Source organism: Spermophilus citellus, assembly GCF_964194105.1.
Source record: "Spermophilus citellus genome assembly, chromosome: 2".
Taxonomy (NCBI): Eukaryota; Metazoa; Chordata; class Mammalia; order Rodentia; family Sciuridae; genus Spermophilus; species Spermophilus citellus.
Window position 1 is genome coordinate 209926622 of NC_138183.1, and position 17990 is coordinate 209944611.

The 17990-nt window shown below is 36.9% G+C and overlaps 1 protein-coding gene across 15 annotated transcripts in view; it reads right to left on the reverse strand.

Annotated features, from left to right (window-relative positions):
* SOX6 (SRY-box transcription factor 6) overlaps nucleotides 1-17990 on the reverse strand; it is a 603909-nt gene that overhangs the window by 486546 nt on the left and 99373 nt on the right. For 14 of the 15 annotated variants that reach the window (XM_081280977.1, XM_081280953.1, XM_081280954.1 and 11 more), the window contains exon 2: nucleotides 14925-14997. The exons of the other annotated variant lie outside the window; for it this stretch is intronic. The gene's annotated coding sequence lies outside the window, so the exon portion shown is untranslated. The remainder of the gene's footprint in view (nucleotides 1-14924; nucleotides 14998-17990) is intronic. 15 annotated transcript variants of the gene reach the window in all.

Genomic DNA, 17990 nt, shown 5'->3' on the forward strand with positions numbered 1-17990 from the left:
CAATTGGGGCACTGTGCCTACCACATCGGCAGACCGCTGGGCCTGTTCTGCTGGTTGGTAGCAGGTGCGCCTACCTTGCAGGCGCGTGGGGCAGCTCTGCCACTCCCAGGTTGCTGGGCCTGACCTGCTGGTGGGTTGCAGGTCCGGCTACCTTGCAGGCGCGGGGGGAGGGTGCACACCTATTTGTATTTAGACAGTTACTCGAAATGGAGGACGTAATGCTTGGGATGAAAGTTGGGGGGAAGGGTAAGGTAGGTGCTCTTGAAAAGAAAGAAGGAGAGGGAGATAGATAGCATAGAGGAGAATGGAAAGAGCAGTAAACCTTGGAAGGGGAGAGAGAGAGAGGGAAAAGGGAGAGATCAAATTAAAATGAAATAGGAAATAAAATTAGGTCTTAGAGATCCATTTTCTTCTCTTCCCGTAGGCAAAGCTGTGCCCTCCGGGCTGAGTTTTGCCCTCAATGTGTCAACAGCAATCCCTGTAAGGCAGTTCCTGGGAGTCTCTCAATCCTGATGGTCCAGAGCCGTTTCACTTCTACGGCCCCTCCTCCCCTTCCTCCTGCCAGCCAGCCAGGTCCTGCTCACCGGAGGCAGTTCCCCAAGGATTTGGTTACACTTTCAGCCCCACCGAGTGCTCTATTTCCTTAACTACTGAGCACTCTCGCTGTCATTCATCTAAGCCCCAGTGCTGTGGAGCTGTAGTCTGGGAGTCAATTGTTTAATTTTTCCGGACCCCTTTGGTGGGCACACCTTCAGAATCTGGCAGCTAAGACCATTGGTGTCGCTGCTGGTGGTAATAGGAGTTGGGGGTCGAGGATCCCCTCTACTTCCCTCAGCCCCTACAGTCACAACCACACTGCTGGCGGTAGGAGGAGTTGGGGGTCTGGAGTGTCCTCTGTTTCCCTCCGCCCCTACCGTCACACCCTCTCAGTTCGCGGTTGGGGGATTTGGGGGTGGGGAGTCTTCTCTGCTTCCCTCTGCCCCTACAGTCACGCCCTCGTCACTGGCAGTAGGGGGAGTTGGGGGTCGAGAGTCCTTTGGCCCTTACGGTCACGCCCACGGAGAGATTTTGAAGTTTCCGGTTGTTTGTATCTGGTGTGGGTGGGAGTCACACTCCTGCTAAAATAGATTCCGCTGGGAAGGAATCTCTTTGGCCGAACTTTGGTGACTTCCCCTCTCTGCTATGGTGGGCCCCTGGCTCCTTGCCGGAGTGTCCGAAGGGAGGGGTGGAACTGGCTTGTCTCTGGTCTGACACAATCTCTGGTTTTAGTTCCCAGTTCGCTATTTCATAAAGGGTTGGTTAGATTCCCTTCACGCTGTCTCGGGGGGGGAGCCATTCACCGGGTAGGCGGGGCTGTTAGTAGAGCCGGGAGGGCACGGGCAGTCTGCTGGGCCAGGCGGGGACACTTCTCGCTGGGCCGGGCTGCCGGGGGCTGCCTGTAGAGCCGGGCAGCTGCGGCCACGTGGCTAAGATCCGGGCGGGCGGGGTGGCCGTTCGCTGAGCGAGAGCAGGGCCTCCCCAGGATGGCGAGATGGCGGGTGCCGTCTGCGGGTTCGGGCGGGCTGCGCCACTCTGGGCCGCTGGCCGCTTGCAGAAGCGGCTGGTGGCTGCGGCACTGGACCTCCGCGCCCGCGTGGTCGGCCAAGATCCACTTGTCTGGGACAAACTGACACTTCTAATAAACCTACCAATTCCCGGCAGGTCCCCTCTTAACGGAATTTTGCTAGGAGTTCCTCAGTAGGTAGACTGGCGCTGTTCCAATGGGTCTTTCTGATCCCGTTAATGTGGAGACATTGGAATCGCTGCTTCCTCGCCGGTGGCCATGTTGGATCACCTTAACAGTCTTACTGATCCTTTGTTTAAATCTTTTACGTCTTCCTGACCTTTTGCAATGGCCCTAATACCTTGTTTCTCTAGCTCAATTCTGTTTCCATCTCTAGTCAATTCCAGCAACTACTGGCTGAGTTAATTTTTCAAAAGCAAAGCTGTTGCCATACACTGGACTATTTGGTTATGATGGTCCCCTATGATCTACCAAATGCCTTAGCATAGCAGGCCACAGTGATATGATCACAGTTAATTTTCCAGCCTATACACATGCTATACCTTAGTCAAACTGAACTGCTCATTGTTTCCTATGCCATACTTGCCTGCTTTCATTTGTCTTCCTCATGTTTATGCTTCTGCTATTGCCCTCACTATCAGGATGCTCCTCTCTTCATTCCCAATTCTACTGGCAAAATTCTACCCAACTGTCAAAGAACATCATAAAGTCTGCTTTCTTCTGTTCTTCTAAATAAATATAATTTAAATTCTTTGAACTCCCTCAAGTACTAGTTTTTACTCTATTAAGGTACTTAGTATATTCTGCACAAGGAATAACATCTCCTCTCCTCTGTACATCTCCTCTGCAATAATCAGTGCAACTTAATTGACATTTATTAATCCCTCCTTTGTGCTATGCATTGGATTGGTTAAACACTAAGGACACAAAAAGGAATAAAAGCATTTTTAAAAGTATGTCTACAGTCTATGTTTCTTTAAGTCAGGGACTATGTATATTTGCATTTGTTTCCAATGCAGCATCTAATGGTGTGCTCTGAATATAGTCAGTACTCAATATATATTCATGGAGTGAGTTAGTTTTTCAAAGATACTAAGCATTCTCCTGAGAAGAAATATTTTGCTACCAAAAAATATTTTCCTTAACTAGGAAAACAAACAATCACATCTTTAAATAGTTTTTAGAGGCCAAGTTGGAAGTTAAATTGACCACTGATTTATACCATCCAGAGTGAAGACCTTATTGGGCTCAGATCACTCCTTATTTACGAAGTGATACTAACTTCAAGCAAACAAGGCTGCATCAAATGATAAATTTCCATATGTCTAAAGCTTGAGGACTGTAATTTGGTCCAAGTAAAGGTGGTTATTGCTTCACTTCACAGAAATCTGTGAAGTGAAGGACACTTCAAGTTGACTGTAAGATTTAAATATATATCTAGTCAATGTATCTGGGAGATAGCCACTTTGTGTTTGACCAAACAACATCTACAAAGTTTTAGTGGATATGCCGGCAAGACTACACAGCATTACTGAAAGCCCTGACACAATGAGACCTTTATGCACTATGAAACTGGACAAAATTTTCACTCATTCTCATCATACTTACATTCCCTCACTTTCAGGGAAACAAAACAGAAAGACACAGTGAGATTTTTTTAAAAGGTAACACCATGAACAAAAATGGTCAATAACACTAAGCAAAAACAAAAGAGTAATGAAATTAATGAAAATTAAAATCTTTGAAATCATATCCATTAACAACAAGGAAAATAATCAAGCATGAAAAATGAGGTCATTGCTAAAGGAACAAACCAAGCCCCAAAGCTTGGCACTTGCCAGACTAAGAACTCTGATGTTTTGAGCCCAGTTCCTCCCCCAGTGACACATGTCTCCAAGGAAAAATTCAGCAGAGTAGATGCATATCCACCACTCTGCCCACTACCAAAATTCAATTTAGGTACAGAGGCCTAAGTTAAAAATCCGTCTCAGGAAATGAAAAAGAGAAATGCACTCTCTTTGTAGGAGAAACAGATACCTAGAAATCCAGACTATGATAGCTATAAATCTATAGAGACCTATTAGCATAAGATGGTTGTAATATTCCAACAGAATGAGAAAAAGATGAGATAGGTCTTTTTCATGGCATTCATTCTCATATTAAGATGTAACAGTTCTGAGGCCAAATATTTGAGATGTTCTGAGACAGGTGTATTGGAAATTTTACCAGATAAATTCATAACTGAGAATATTCTAATGAAACCCCTCTGGGGTTGGAACAAATAGGCTATGAAGTCAAACAAACCTGTTTAAATTTTAGCTCTGTCTTTTTTTCCTTGAATTTCTTCCTTCCTTCATTACTTTATTTTTTGTTCACGTATTCATTCTTTAAACACATATTTACTGGGAACTTAATATGTGTCAGGCACTGTGCAGGAAACTTGTGATACAGATTTGAACAAAACAGACAAGGTCTTTGCCCTGACAGAGTTTTTAGTCTGGTGAACAAAATAGATGTTAAATAAAAATACAAATATATGATAAATGTCAATAATTTTAAGTGCTATGAAGGTTAAAAAAAAGAAATCATAATTGAGATAAAACAATTAAAGATTAGGAGAGTAAAGTATCTCAGGTTTGTTGAAAGGATTAAAAACAACAATGTAAAAATGCCTAGCACAACATCTAGCACATGCAGGTTCTTAACACAAGCACCAGCTATTTTTTGTTAGTTTCTCTTTACCAAGTATACATCCCTGTCTATTCCCTCCCAGTCCTCTCCTGTCACCCATACTATGAAGTGTTAGAACAATGTTGAGTGCTATTGTGGGAAAATTCCCTCTAGACATTTCAAATTGCTGCACAACTTGCTGTTATATTCAGTTTTCTATATAATCAGAACCTTAATCAAGCCACAACCTTCTTATAGGCATATGTACATTTCATCTTCTGCTTAATATCTTTTAAATAACTTATGAACATTACTCATTTAGTAGCATGGCATATTTATCCTATTTATCCCAAACTATTCTCAAGAAGCAATCAATTCAAGAACTCATGCTACATAAAAGAAATGCCAAAGAAACATAACTAAGAACTTCCCTAACGAGTTTTAAGTATGTGTTTATATAGAATATCTCATTGTAGGAGATTTTTCTAAAAACTTTTCAAAACTTCTTTTAGACCTTAATTATTGCTCTATTCTATTCTTAGCAAACATTCAAATAAAACTTGACAAATCTTAATTCAGGTTTAGTAAACTTCTGAGCTAATAAAGTTTACAATTTCTTTCCAATGATACTATCTTTATCTCACAATAATAACTAGTCCCAACAGTTCTTCAATTTCTTTTGATTGTACAAAATGAACTAAAGTATCCTTTGTTCATTTAAAAAAATGGGATTCTTCAGTTTCTAATCAGAAAGATGATCCTGTATACAATTTAAGGAATATGTGTTAAGCGTTATCCTCAATTTGGCAAGCAGAATACAGACTAAAAACAAACTACCTCTAAATGAAGGAAAGAAAGTTCAGAAGGGAAGAAAGAAAGGAAGGGGAGGAAGGAAAGGAAGGGGAGAAAAAGGGAAAGAGGAAAGGAAAAGGAAGCAGAATTCATTACACTGTAAGTCACTTTTCAGAGAATGATTCCAAAGAGCTTTCCAACTCCCAAGACTAAAACATCATATACCATATCTGAAACCTAATTCACCTCATTCTTTCCTCTAATAGATGTAAGGATGATTGTTCATAGTTACAATGAATGAGAATTTCCTAAAGGTCTCTCATATATAATATTACAGTGTGCTATATAAGTGATAATTTTCATATATACCCATATTAATCTTTACTCAAAGAAAGCAAAATTATTCTTATTTTTTTCAGGAAAGCATATATTTCCTAAAATTCTTACAGTTCTACTTAAAAAGCATTGAATTGAAATCAATAAACTTGAAACAAATTAGAGGGGAAACTGTAGAAACCCTCTTAAGTTACTATTGTCTGATCCAAACAAATATTCCCACATCTTGAAAAACAATCTCAAAATCCATTTTATGGTTCTACAAAAATATACTATTTTGATCATCTCTTACTTCACATATTTCATTTCCTTCTTCTCATCTTCTAAATTATTGCAATGAAGTTGGAAAGATAGGTATCTCATCCATTTGTTCAACCATGTCTTCTCAAAAAACTCCAGGCCCTCAAAGTTTTCCAATACTCTTTCCTGTTTAGACCTGTATTTCTCAAGTCAGTTTCTTAGCTTTCCACCAGTACTGTCTCTTAGATGTTGGTCCTGCAACTGAAAGTCCAGGGTAGTCAGGGGGAATCCCTCAAATTAGTCACAGAATCGACATAATCAGTGAGTTCACATATGCCATTACCAAGATAAATCCCAGAAGGTTTTTATCACTTAAAGCTGTCAGACAGTCAATGAATGCTATATCAGATACCAAATTATGGGAGATTAATCCCACCTTTAAAACAATCTATTCTGACTGACGGTGCTATATTATGTAAAATAATGGGGAAAATTATACTCACATGAGAAATAATATATCTAGATTTCTGTTCTGCTTTATTCAGTGAAACTCAGAACACTAATGGTAGTAATTAAAACCAAACCATAGGTTTAAAATCAGCCTGGTAGCAGTGGCACATGCCTATAATCCCAGCTACTTGAGCGAATAAAGCAGGAGGATTGCAAGTTGAAGGCCATCCTGGACAGTTTAGTGAGACCCTTTCCCAAGATAAAATAAAAGGGGTTGGGGTTACAACTCAGTGATCAATCACCCTGGACCCCTGAGTTCAAACTCCAGTACTACAAAAAAAAATTTTTTAATTTGTATTCTGCCTAATAGTTACAGGGATGCTGACTTGGATTTCATTAATGCTATTGCTTAGTTATTTACAATACCAAGATCAAAAAGAGAAAAGTAATAATTAACTGTCAAACATACCTTCTTGTTGTGTTTGTGTGTTCCAAAAGGATAAAAGTCCAGAGGTAAAATAAAAAATTAAAAATCTGCCTTTATTAATAAATTAATTACTTATGTTTATATGAAATTTTGAAGCAAAAAGAAAGAGTTAGCCCCAGTACAGCTTGTATCCAGAGAAAATCCCACCCACACAAACTCTCTAGTAACATGTCAATTTTAAGCCCATAAGGTAATGACCATTTTTCTTCTCTTGTAAACACTTTACCAAGCCCTTAATATGAGAAAATAATAACAATAACAAGCATTACACCATACAAACTGTTATTACCAGGTAAATATTAAGAATAAGTCTCTTTTGCCAGTCATCTATGGAAAGAGATGTTTTGGAAATTAATCTTCTTTACTATAACTGCTTTCTGTTTTTAAAACTTCAGCAAGAAATATGTAAGTAATATACCGAAAAAGATAGAGAGAGAAGATTCACAAAATATTTTATCTTTACTGTCAATATTTAACTCACATTTTGATGCTTTGGTACTGGCAAAAAACTGATGATGAAATGAAAAATTTTATACCAAAATTCCAAAATACATGAAACATGTACTTTGAAATAAAATTGTATGCTGCAAGTGAGTAGAGGCAAGGTGCAACAAAATAAACTAGTTTGTTAATTATTCAAATAATCTTTAGAAACTAGCTACTAAAATATTTCTAGTAGTCAATATAGGCAGACTATATTTCACATCTTACTTATAATTATGTAGGCTAGCTGTGCATAATCAGTGAGGTTATTGACACCTCTTCATCTACCCAACTCAAATCAAGACTATATTTCCCCTTCTCTATATACATTTAACCCTTTCAATAATAATAAAAGTTATATAACAGTACTAGAAAATGATTAAACTCATCTTCTGGGTTAAAAAGTTCAGAGCGCAGCTTTGGGGGAAAATATTCCAATTTATTAGCAACTTTTAGAAAATTACCCTCAAACCCCACATTGTTTCCAATCTCAAGAAAAATTCTTCTCCAAAAGGCACTGAATCACTTTAATGTTGACTCTTATGCAGCTCTACTCCACCTTCAAATGTAGTCAGTAAATTCAGCTTTACTATAGTACTATTAAAACGTGAAAGAACCATAATAGCATTTTAAAAAGAGCTGTTGGCACTACATTAGTTTATAGAAAACCCTAAACTGAACACAAATGCAAAAATCTAATGATAGTTTGCCTGGTTGCCAAAAGAGTTACAAAAATTATTTTGTCTTAATATGTAAGTTGTCTCAAAGGCATCCAAGAATATTGCTGTATAGAATTGAAAATAAGTCTCCAATGGTCATTGTTCTTGTGGGGTCTTTTCAACATCAATAAATCAATATACCACCTCTACTTTAAGGCAGTTATCTGCTTATAGACTTGCCTTATGATTGAATAAACAATATAAAAGATTTTTTCTGCTTCTTTAATAAGTCACCTCCCTTGATTGGCATCCAACATGGTCTACCTCACACCAAATTCCCCTTTAGAGTGAATATGTGATTTTCGAGTTTCCGGTAACACACTCAAACAAAATCAATAGTTTTAATTCCCCTTTCCTTTATAAATCTGAACAAATTTTTTAGAATTTGAAAAGTAAACCAAGATCAAATTTAGACATGTTGTTTGAAATTAGCAAAGATGAAACACTTCAATGCCAGACAAAAGCCCTGATTTTTAGAGTAGGTTTTTGCTTTCCCTGAAATGCCTAGCTCAGGCTGTGTATTTTTATGCCTGCAGATATTGGCATGTTTCACATTTAAGATTATGACACACCAACTTATTTTGAAATTTAAAAAATCTCCCACTGCGCATGTTTCAAGTGCTTCATGACTATCACTGATAATTGAGCAATTAACTTGAAATTACCAAATGTGCTGTGATGGCACAATATGTAGTAAGCAACATGAAAGAATGAAGAACAGAGGAACTTCATACAGAGAAAAAGAAATAATGAAGAGTAAAAGACCATAATAAAAACAGTACTAAATAAATTTTAATGGTCCCAGGTCTCAGTGGTTTAACTGTACCAGTAAAATGGTTTAATGAAACAAGTCCTGACCATTATGGGACTTTTTAGAGTTTGTTCTGGTGTGACAAAAAGGAACCTTCTTTCTAACTGGTCTTGTGTAATTCTCATCGATTGGTTAAAAGTAAGTGAAGGAGTTTCATAAGACAATAAACACAAAATGATTAGGTTAAAATTTCAGAGCAGCAGATGCTTAACAAACAGGAGCTTGCCAAAGGGGAATAAAGGGAAAGGAGGGAGGATGAAAATAGGAACAACATTAGAATGAATTGTATATAACTTTCCTATGTTCATATATGAATACACAACCAGTGTAACTCCATATCATGTACAACCATGAGAATGGAAAGTTATACTCCATGTGTGTATAAATGTCAAAATACACTCTACTGTCATGTATATCTAAAAAGAACACATTTTTTTCAAAAAAGAAACAGGATCTTGCAAAAAAATTCTTGTAAGGTCTTACTTTAAATATAAAACAGACAAGGCATTAAATCTAGAGCTAAAGATAACCTCAAGAAAGCAAGCTATTGTAAACATATTTACCAACAAAAAATTGAGAGGCATGGGTTGACATCAAAACAAAAGAATGAAACCCAGCTCTACTGGAAAAACCAGAATGCCTCTTCAGTGTTCATCTCATCAAGGTCTCTAATACTGGGCTACTCTGGCTAAAACTATTGTATGATTGTAAAGGGTAGCTTTTTTGTCCTTAAATATAGCCAATGAAGCTAATTCCATAAACCCAAATCCTACCTTATTGCAGTGGCAGGCCATTTTAACAGTTTGCAAGAAAAAAAAACAATTTAGAAAGTCATAGAGGAAAAACAGATTCAAAATTACAGCAAAAAAAAGACACTATTAAAAACAATTTTTTTCTCAAAATTCTATCAGTATTACTCCAAAACAGCACTAGGAGATTAAAAATAGACCAGGCTGTCCTTTCAGGTATAAATTAGAAATAAAAACTAGAGACAGCATGAAGCACAAGTATCTAAGGACACTAGTATATAAAACTTAAAAGCTTAAAATGTAATGGATATCCACATTCAGATTAGCAAATTCCTTTCAATTAAAGTAGATTTCTGGCCACAGTTCACAAATGTATAGTAGCTGTGTATATTAATGTAGATACTTCAAATGTCAGTATATCTCTAATTAACATGAGCACACAACTGTAAAACTGAAAAGGTACAATTTTAAATTCCTTACATTCCCAGCATTAATGCTTTCATGGGGCAGCTCCCGTTGTCATGGAAAATGGCATTCAAGCCCTATTTGTGGATTTTCACAGCTCATCTTTTTTATTTACCTGCTCTATGTCAAGATTAGCCTGGAATAATATTTTTTAAAGATAATGCACTTAGAGCTACTTGTCCTTAAAATCACAGATGTTCTCACTGAGGGAGCTTTGGTCTGGGCTCTGCTCAGTCTGAAACTGATTTCTTTCCATTTTAAAATACCACAAAGACATGAATTTGTGATTTTCTTTGTTTGTTTCCTAAAAATCTATGCAATTCAAAAAAAAATTCAGCTGAAGCGATGACATGTGGCAGTTTTGGGATTGAAGTGTTGGAAAATGTCAGGGAAAACCAAATGCCCCAGGAAAATGAAGAAATGAAGTAGTAGTAGAAGGCTTTCTGCAATCTCTTCTCCTACTTACTTTACCTTAACTTTTCAAAATTATTTATTCAGTAACCATGTGAAGTCTGAGATAGTGATGGAAAACCTCAGAAACTCTCTCAGAGAAAACAGCATGGTATTGTGGAAAGATCACCGAATTTATACCATGAATTCAAGTTCAAGTCCTGCTACTCTGCAAAAATGAGGATAATTCCTACACATATTACAGAGTTTTTAATATCTGCAAAATAAAGAATTATACCAACTTAAAATAGTATTATTAGTGCCTCAAGCCTGGGATTAAACAATTCTCACTTTTTGTACCAGACAATAAAGAACAAGTGAGAGGCTTTAGGGAAAAGGTTGCTAAGAGAAACCATGAACTGAGACAGAACTTTATAAAAGGGAATTCATTGATCAAATTACTAATGTAGCTTGAGTAACCTGGAAAAGCAGGGTACCTAATGAACTACCTTTGTTGTTGTTTTGTTTTATTTAACCAATTATTTATTGCCCTAGTGAAACTGAATAGTTGGAGTTACATAATTATTTTTTCATTAGAGATAAAAAAATTGAATGTGAGTTACTGACATGGGAAATAAGGTCTTCTTACACAATGCCTACTTTGAGAAAAGAGACAGGTAGTTTAATTTTTAAAAACACTATAATTATTGTAGTTTCTGAAAACATAAGTCATTTTCCTTCACAGTATTTTCCTCTTTTGTCTGGATAGTAGATGTGAGTAAGTAAGATTCCAATCGGGTTCTCACACTCTTGATGTGGCCTATTCATTATGGATGTGCAAAACAATATCCCACTTTCCTTATCTCACAGACCAGCTTCTGTACACCTTACTAAGAAACATCCCCATGGCCATGAGGTTTAACTTTCTGCCTTAAATCATGTAGCAAATATGCAGTTGTAGACATAGAAATGAAAGTTCATAAAAGAAGCCCATTTACTTGTTCTTAGGCCTAACTAGATTAACATTTCTTTTGTTCAAGCTGCTTTATCATCCAGTGTAGGTGATGAACAGTTTCCATAACAATTGAAAGAAACTGAAACTAAAAATTCTGAATGCCATGTTATCTCAGTCATAGCATGCTGCCACATCTCTTTAATAAGAAGATTCTGCAGTTGGGAGATCAGTCAAGAGATGATCCTAACAAAGCTTTTTCACTCACCCAAGGAACAGCAAAGTCCATACCCTGCTCTAGCATGTGGAAATCTTCAAGACAAGAAAATAATTATTTTAAAATCTGTTTGACTACCATGACTTCTGCTTCAGTGACCAGACAAAATCAAACTAAATGTTTTTTTGTTGCTGTTGTTTTTAAAGTGAAACTCCAAAATTAACATGAAAACTATATCAACAATGCCCCTTCTAATTTTAATCTTTCCCTTTGCTAAATCACAAAAAAATTTTTAGCTAATTGGAACACCTCCATTCAAAGATAGCCTATGTGTATCCATTGTGCAGGGAAAAAAGTGAAGAATTTAGGAAAGAAAACCTTTGAGTGATGAGAATTCTAAATTATATATTAAGGAAATTCTCCTTGGTTGATGTGACAGTAATTATATTTCTCACTGTAAAAATTTTAATCATCCTGAAAACTTACTAGAATGAAAATGACTGCTAAGAAAGAAAAGAGAGTATTTTTGCATAACTCTGCTAGGCCGACTGGCCTCAGGACTTCCCACGCCCCTGGCTGCTCCATTGCAACAGGCAGGGCCCAAGCGTGCCCCCTGGGCCTCCCCCCCGCCCCGAAGCGGCCTCGGCCGGCCTGGGCTGCCCCCCCCAGGGAGGCCGCCCCCGACCTGCGGTGGGCTCCCCGAAGCCGGTGACACAGTGACACAGCTGCAAAAAAAAAAAAAAAAAAAAAAGTTTCCGAGAGACCAGAATGCAAGAAAAGACCACTGAATCCAATCAAAATCAAATTAAAGCAAGCTTATTATTTTGACCGGCCAGGCTGCCTCTCCCACCCAAAACCAAAGGAACAAGACAGTAGCAGCAGCTTTCCTGCAGCCCAGCTTTATAGCCCAGAAAGTTACACAAAGGAAGGCTACAGATAACAGAACTCTGATGAGCATAACACTAATGACAAACAGCTGTGACTCAGCACTAATCCATCTGGCTGAAACAACTGGTCAGCCCTTCTCATTCTACGGGGGTAAATGCCTAACAAGCCTTCATAGGTAGTGGCCACAGGTTTGAAACGGGGCTTGGGAGAGACAGTAAGGACCCACCCGTTGCATTGGTCGCCCGGCAAAGGGAAACGAACTGTCGCCATTTACAAGAGATACCACCATGGCAGAGAACTGACGTCATCAGACTGCGGCGGAGGAGATAACTTCATTGAAACCTGCGGCTACAGTGACTTCTTCCCTTCCCTTCAAACCATATATCAATAGTAACTCTGAACAGACACTTCTCAGAGGAGGACATACAATCAACAAGTACATGAAAAAATGCTCACCATCTCTAGCAGTCAAGGAAATGCAAATCAAAACCACCCTAAGATACCACCTCACCCCAGTAAGATTGGCAGCCATGATGAAGTCAAACAACAACAAGTGTTGGCGAGGATGTGGGGAAAAGGGTACTCTTGTACACTGCTGGTGGGACTGCAAACGGGTGCGGCCAATTTGGAAAGCAGTATGGAGATTCCTGGGAAAGCTGGGAATGGAACCACCATTTGACCCAGCTATTGCCCTACTCGGACTATTCCCTGAAGACCTTAAAAGAGCATGCTACAGGGATACTGCCACATCGATGTTCATAGCAGCACAATTCACAATAGCTAGACTGTGGAACCAACCCAGATGCCCTTCAATAGATGAATGGATAAAAAAAATGTGGCATCTATACACCGTGGAATATTACGCAGCACTAAAACATGACAAAATCATAGAATTTGCAGGGAAATGGATGGCACTAGAGCAGATAATGCTTAGTGAAGCTAGCCAATCCCTAAAAAACAAATACCAAATGTCTTCTTTGATATAATGAGAGCAACTATGAACAGAGCAGGGAGGAAGAGCAGGAAGAAAAGATTAACATTAAACAGAGACATGAGATGGGAGGGAAAGGTAGAGAAAAGGGAAATTGCATGGAAATGAAGGGAGACCCTCATTGCTACACAAAATTACATATAAGAGGTTGTGAGGGGAATGGGAAAATAAACAAGGAGAGAAATGAATTACAGTAGATGGGGTAGAGAGAGAAGATGGGAGGGGAGGGGAGGGGGGATAGTAGGGGATAGGAAAGGTAGCAGAATACAACAATTACTTATAGGGTATTATGTAAAATTGTGGATGTGTAACCGACATGATTCTGCAATCTGTATTTGGGGTAAAATTGGGGGTTCATAACCCACTTCAATCTAATGTATGAAATATGATATGTCAAGAGCTTTGTAAGGTTGTGAACAACCAATAAAAAAAACTGATATTCATAAAAAAAATTTAAAAAAATAAAGTACCTTCGAGATATAAAAAAAAAGAATTCAATCTTCAAATAATAAAATGTAAATTGATAAAGTTTCATAAAAATAACTATTCTTAATGCATTCAATATATACAAAATTTACTAAAATACTTTAAACATAAAAATCTACTTTTTTAAAAGATGGTCCGAAATGCCTAACCCAGTCAATACTACCACTAACAGAAAGGTAAAACTGATTTTAAACAAATTTCCACTGCTTTCTAGGTGAATACCAAATCATTTAAACTCCAATTTAAGAAATTATTTTTTTTCAAATACTTTCCTGGAAGTATATTCTTTAAAATTTATTTGTAGCAGTAAACTAACAAAGAAAAATTTTTTATGTTTTTGCTATTATGAAATATAAAAGAGCCCCTTAAGTGCCAATTGTTTATAATAATGCACACATATGAATAGATTTTCCATTCAAGCTACTTAACTGTGGGTCTCTAGGTTTATATGTGTGGTGGCAATGCTGGGGATTGAATTCAGGGCCTGTGTTCTACCACTGTGCTATATCCCTTGCCCCAGAAAGGCATTTTTTAAATGTGTCATATAATCTCAACTACTTCTATAGAATAAATATATATTGATAACAGATCTTTAAAGTTTATGTCTTTTTTGTTCCTTAAAATTTACCTTCTTTCCTGAGAAAAATTACCTTCGTTCACCAAATTACCATTTAAAATATAATGGTGTTTGGGGGTTGGGAAAGAAGGCAGGAATACTACCATTTTGAAGTATATTACACATTCACCAAATGAGTCTTTGGTTCCTTAGTACATAATCTCCTCATGTGCTGACAGCACTTTAAATTCTATATCATCTCAAGTCTTTTCTCTGAGCACAAGCACACAGTAGTTTTCAAGTCCAGACAACCAGAAGATGTAAAAAGTTATCATGGTAGATTATTCATGTGATGTAGACTAGAATATTTAAGGTTACTCATTCCACCAATTGAGCCTTCTTCCAAAAAAGGAAGATATTTATTCTTTAGGCTTTCAAATAATGGGCCCTGCATTGTGTTTTTTTCACTGGAAATCACAATAAATTGGCTTTTTCACCAGCTAATATTTTTTGTACAGTCCTCTTTCCTCCCCCCCCCAAAAAAGCTAATAATACAATTAATACTTTGTGACAAGTATCCAAAAACTAATAAAAATTCAGACACAAAGAAGAATTTGTTTATACACTCTAACCATTTCACTACCTAATGAGAACAGTAATAAATAAACCAATACTTACAATTACGCACAAAAAAATCAGCCCCAGCACCCAGAAATCACTGGTAAATTGCCTTTGAATTCATGAAAGTGACCTGGAAAATCAGACACAAAATGAAATCAAAAAGGACAAGTAAACTGTGTTTATATGCTTTATTAAAGAAGTATACTTTCTGGCTATAAACCATACTATTTTTAATATAGGCAGTTGTCTTCATCTACTCTAACAACTTCTTCCAAGATTATAATGTCAAAAGAACAATTATTTCATTATTCTACATTTAAGAATACTTCCATACAATATGGCTTTTTAAGAAAATTTCAGTAATAAAGTAGGTGTTTAAAAGTATAACTAGGTACAAACCAAAGGGAGATTTTTATAGGAGAGAGGAAGGCAAGTCACTTTTTAAAAACATATTTATCTCAGCAAGTTAGCTTCATAGAGAATATCTTGAATGTGTTTAACAGTAATACCTCATAAGTAAATGAAAAAAAAAGGAAGCAGTTTTTGTTCTATCTAAAGTGTAGAGCCCATTATTTATAGCTCAGCAATATAATATGTATCCTGTATAAGCCACAATTCAATCCAAAATTATTTTGCTTGCATACACTTTAATATTGGCTGAAGAGGTAACACATGCAATTCAAACACACAGAGCTAGACTTATAAAAAATTTAAACTAGCACAATGAGTCACTTTATGCCTCTAAATATCTATGATTCCCTCTCTCTACAACCCCCATGCATTAGAAGGTAGTTCAGTAGTTTATTTTTATTGTTTGGTCTAAATACAGCACATTTTTAGTTCCATGAAAACAAAGAAACTTTGTTACAGAGGCTGTATTCTTTCCAGAATGTGAGGATGGCTATGAGTAGAGTTCAAATGAAAATAATAATGGAATTTGAGTTCCTAATTTAGGTCAGAAACTTTCCTAGTCTCTGGGGACTGATTTGATTGATTTTGTGTTTTCAAAATATAGCCAGTAAATATCTGGGTTAGTTAGAGCTAACTAGGTTTAAATTAAATTCATCCTGGGGAAAAAAAGTATCTTGATCAACATTTGTAGGAACCACTATGCCCAACTTTGCAATTATAGCACAAATGGCCTTAATAGATTAAGTACTGGCATCTGAAATTAAGCTGGGATATGAACCGAAGATCTGATTCAGCCCTTCCCCAGTCCCTAAAATACGCTTTTACCTAAGTGACCAAGATAATTTATTTTATTTTCCATTGACAATTGAAGATAATAAGGCCTGGACATTTGGACAGCTTTAAGTATCAGTAGCTAATCCCATTAGGCTTCTTCCCTTGACTTCCCTTTTTTTTTTTATGGTAGGAAATGGTACCTAAGACTTTCTCCACTCCAGTTTCACCAGTTTCCAGCAATTCTGTAAGGCCTATTTCCACATGTACAGGAAATATAGTAGAGTCTAGTCAAGGAAAGGTAGTTCTATCATTAATTTTGTAATTATATTGTTTTCTTCATAACTTTCTGATGTTTGGGGATCCAGGAGAATAATTCTATCTGAGATATCATACAATTCTACTTGGACATATTATGTAAACTATCCAAGTCAGCAAAGAATACTGTGGCTAACACAGATCTCATTTTCTCAACCATTAGACTCTTCAGGAGTTAAGACCTATAATTCTAAAAATATTTTTAATTTTGGAGCAACTCGGATTCCAGACAACATATCAGGGCAAATGATGGTCTAATATATACCAAAACAAAGTCAATAAATTTCATTTTTCATTTCAGTTCAGTCCAGATATAGAAATTAAAAGCAACTCTGAATTGTATTATCAACTGATTACTATTGGTAGCATATTATAACAAAAATTATAAGAGATTAAATTCCTAAGGCCACAGAGCTCATTATTATAAAAGGGAAAATTACCTTAATGCATACTTCCTCAAACAGAGAATTTAGAAATAAACAAACATTTTGTGACTGACAGAATTAAAAAGTAGTACACAAAAAATGTGTTAAGTTACTTTTTTAAGAACTAGAAGAGTTTAGCCTGAAGAAGAAATTTTCAAAAATAAAAGTAGTCACTTTGGTCTTGAGGGCAGCACAAAAGTAAGAAGATACAGAAAGAAATGCCAGAGCAAATCAGCATCTGTCCTGGAAAATTACAATCTGTTTAGTATAAAGGGAACAACCAATCACCCATGGATTTGATCCAATCCTCTATTTGTTCATTCATTCATTCAGCAAATAGTGATCATGGGTTAGGAATTGTACTGAACTATAAGAACACAGAAAATTAAAGTTAAAAAAACAAGTTCTCTCCCCCTCAAGAATTTCAATCTATGATCCAACATGTGCTATATCTAATCATTGATGGTGACAGGCTCCACACTATTAAGTTGTTAAAAATCTTTTATACATTCTTAATTTACTAAATTTTAAAAATTTCATTGCTGTAAACCCTCGAATATAAAAAAACAGCATGGTACTGGTACCAAAACAGGTCGGGTGGACCAATGGTATAGAATAGAGGACACAGAGACTAATCCACAAAGTTACAACTATCTTATATTTGATAAAAGGGCTAAAAGCATGCAATGGAGGAAGGATAGCATCTTCAACAAATGGTGCTGGGAAAACTGGAAATCCATTTGCATCAAAATGAAACTGAATCCCTTTCTCTCGCCATGCACAAAAGTTAACTCAAAATGGATCAACGAGCTCGATATTAAATCAGAGACACGGCGTCTGATAGAAGAAAAAGTCGGCTATGATCTACATACTGTGGGGTCAGGCCCCAAATTCCTCAATAGGACACCCATAGCGCAAGAGGTAACAACCAGAATCAACAAATGGGACTTACTCAAACTAAAAAGTTTTCTCTCAACAAAAGAAACAATAAGAGAGATAAACAGGGAGCCTACATCCTGGGAACAAATCTTTACCCCACACACTTCAGATAGAGCCCTAATATCCAGAGTATACAAAGAACTAAAAAAATTAGATAATAAGATAACAAATGACCCAATCAACAAATGGGCCAAGGACCTGAACAGACACTTCTAAGAGGAGGACATACAATCAATCAACAAGTACATGAAAAAATGCT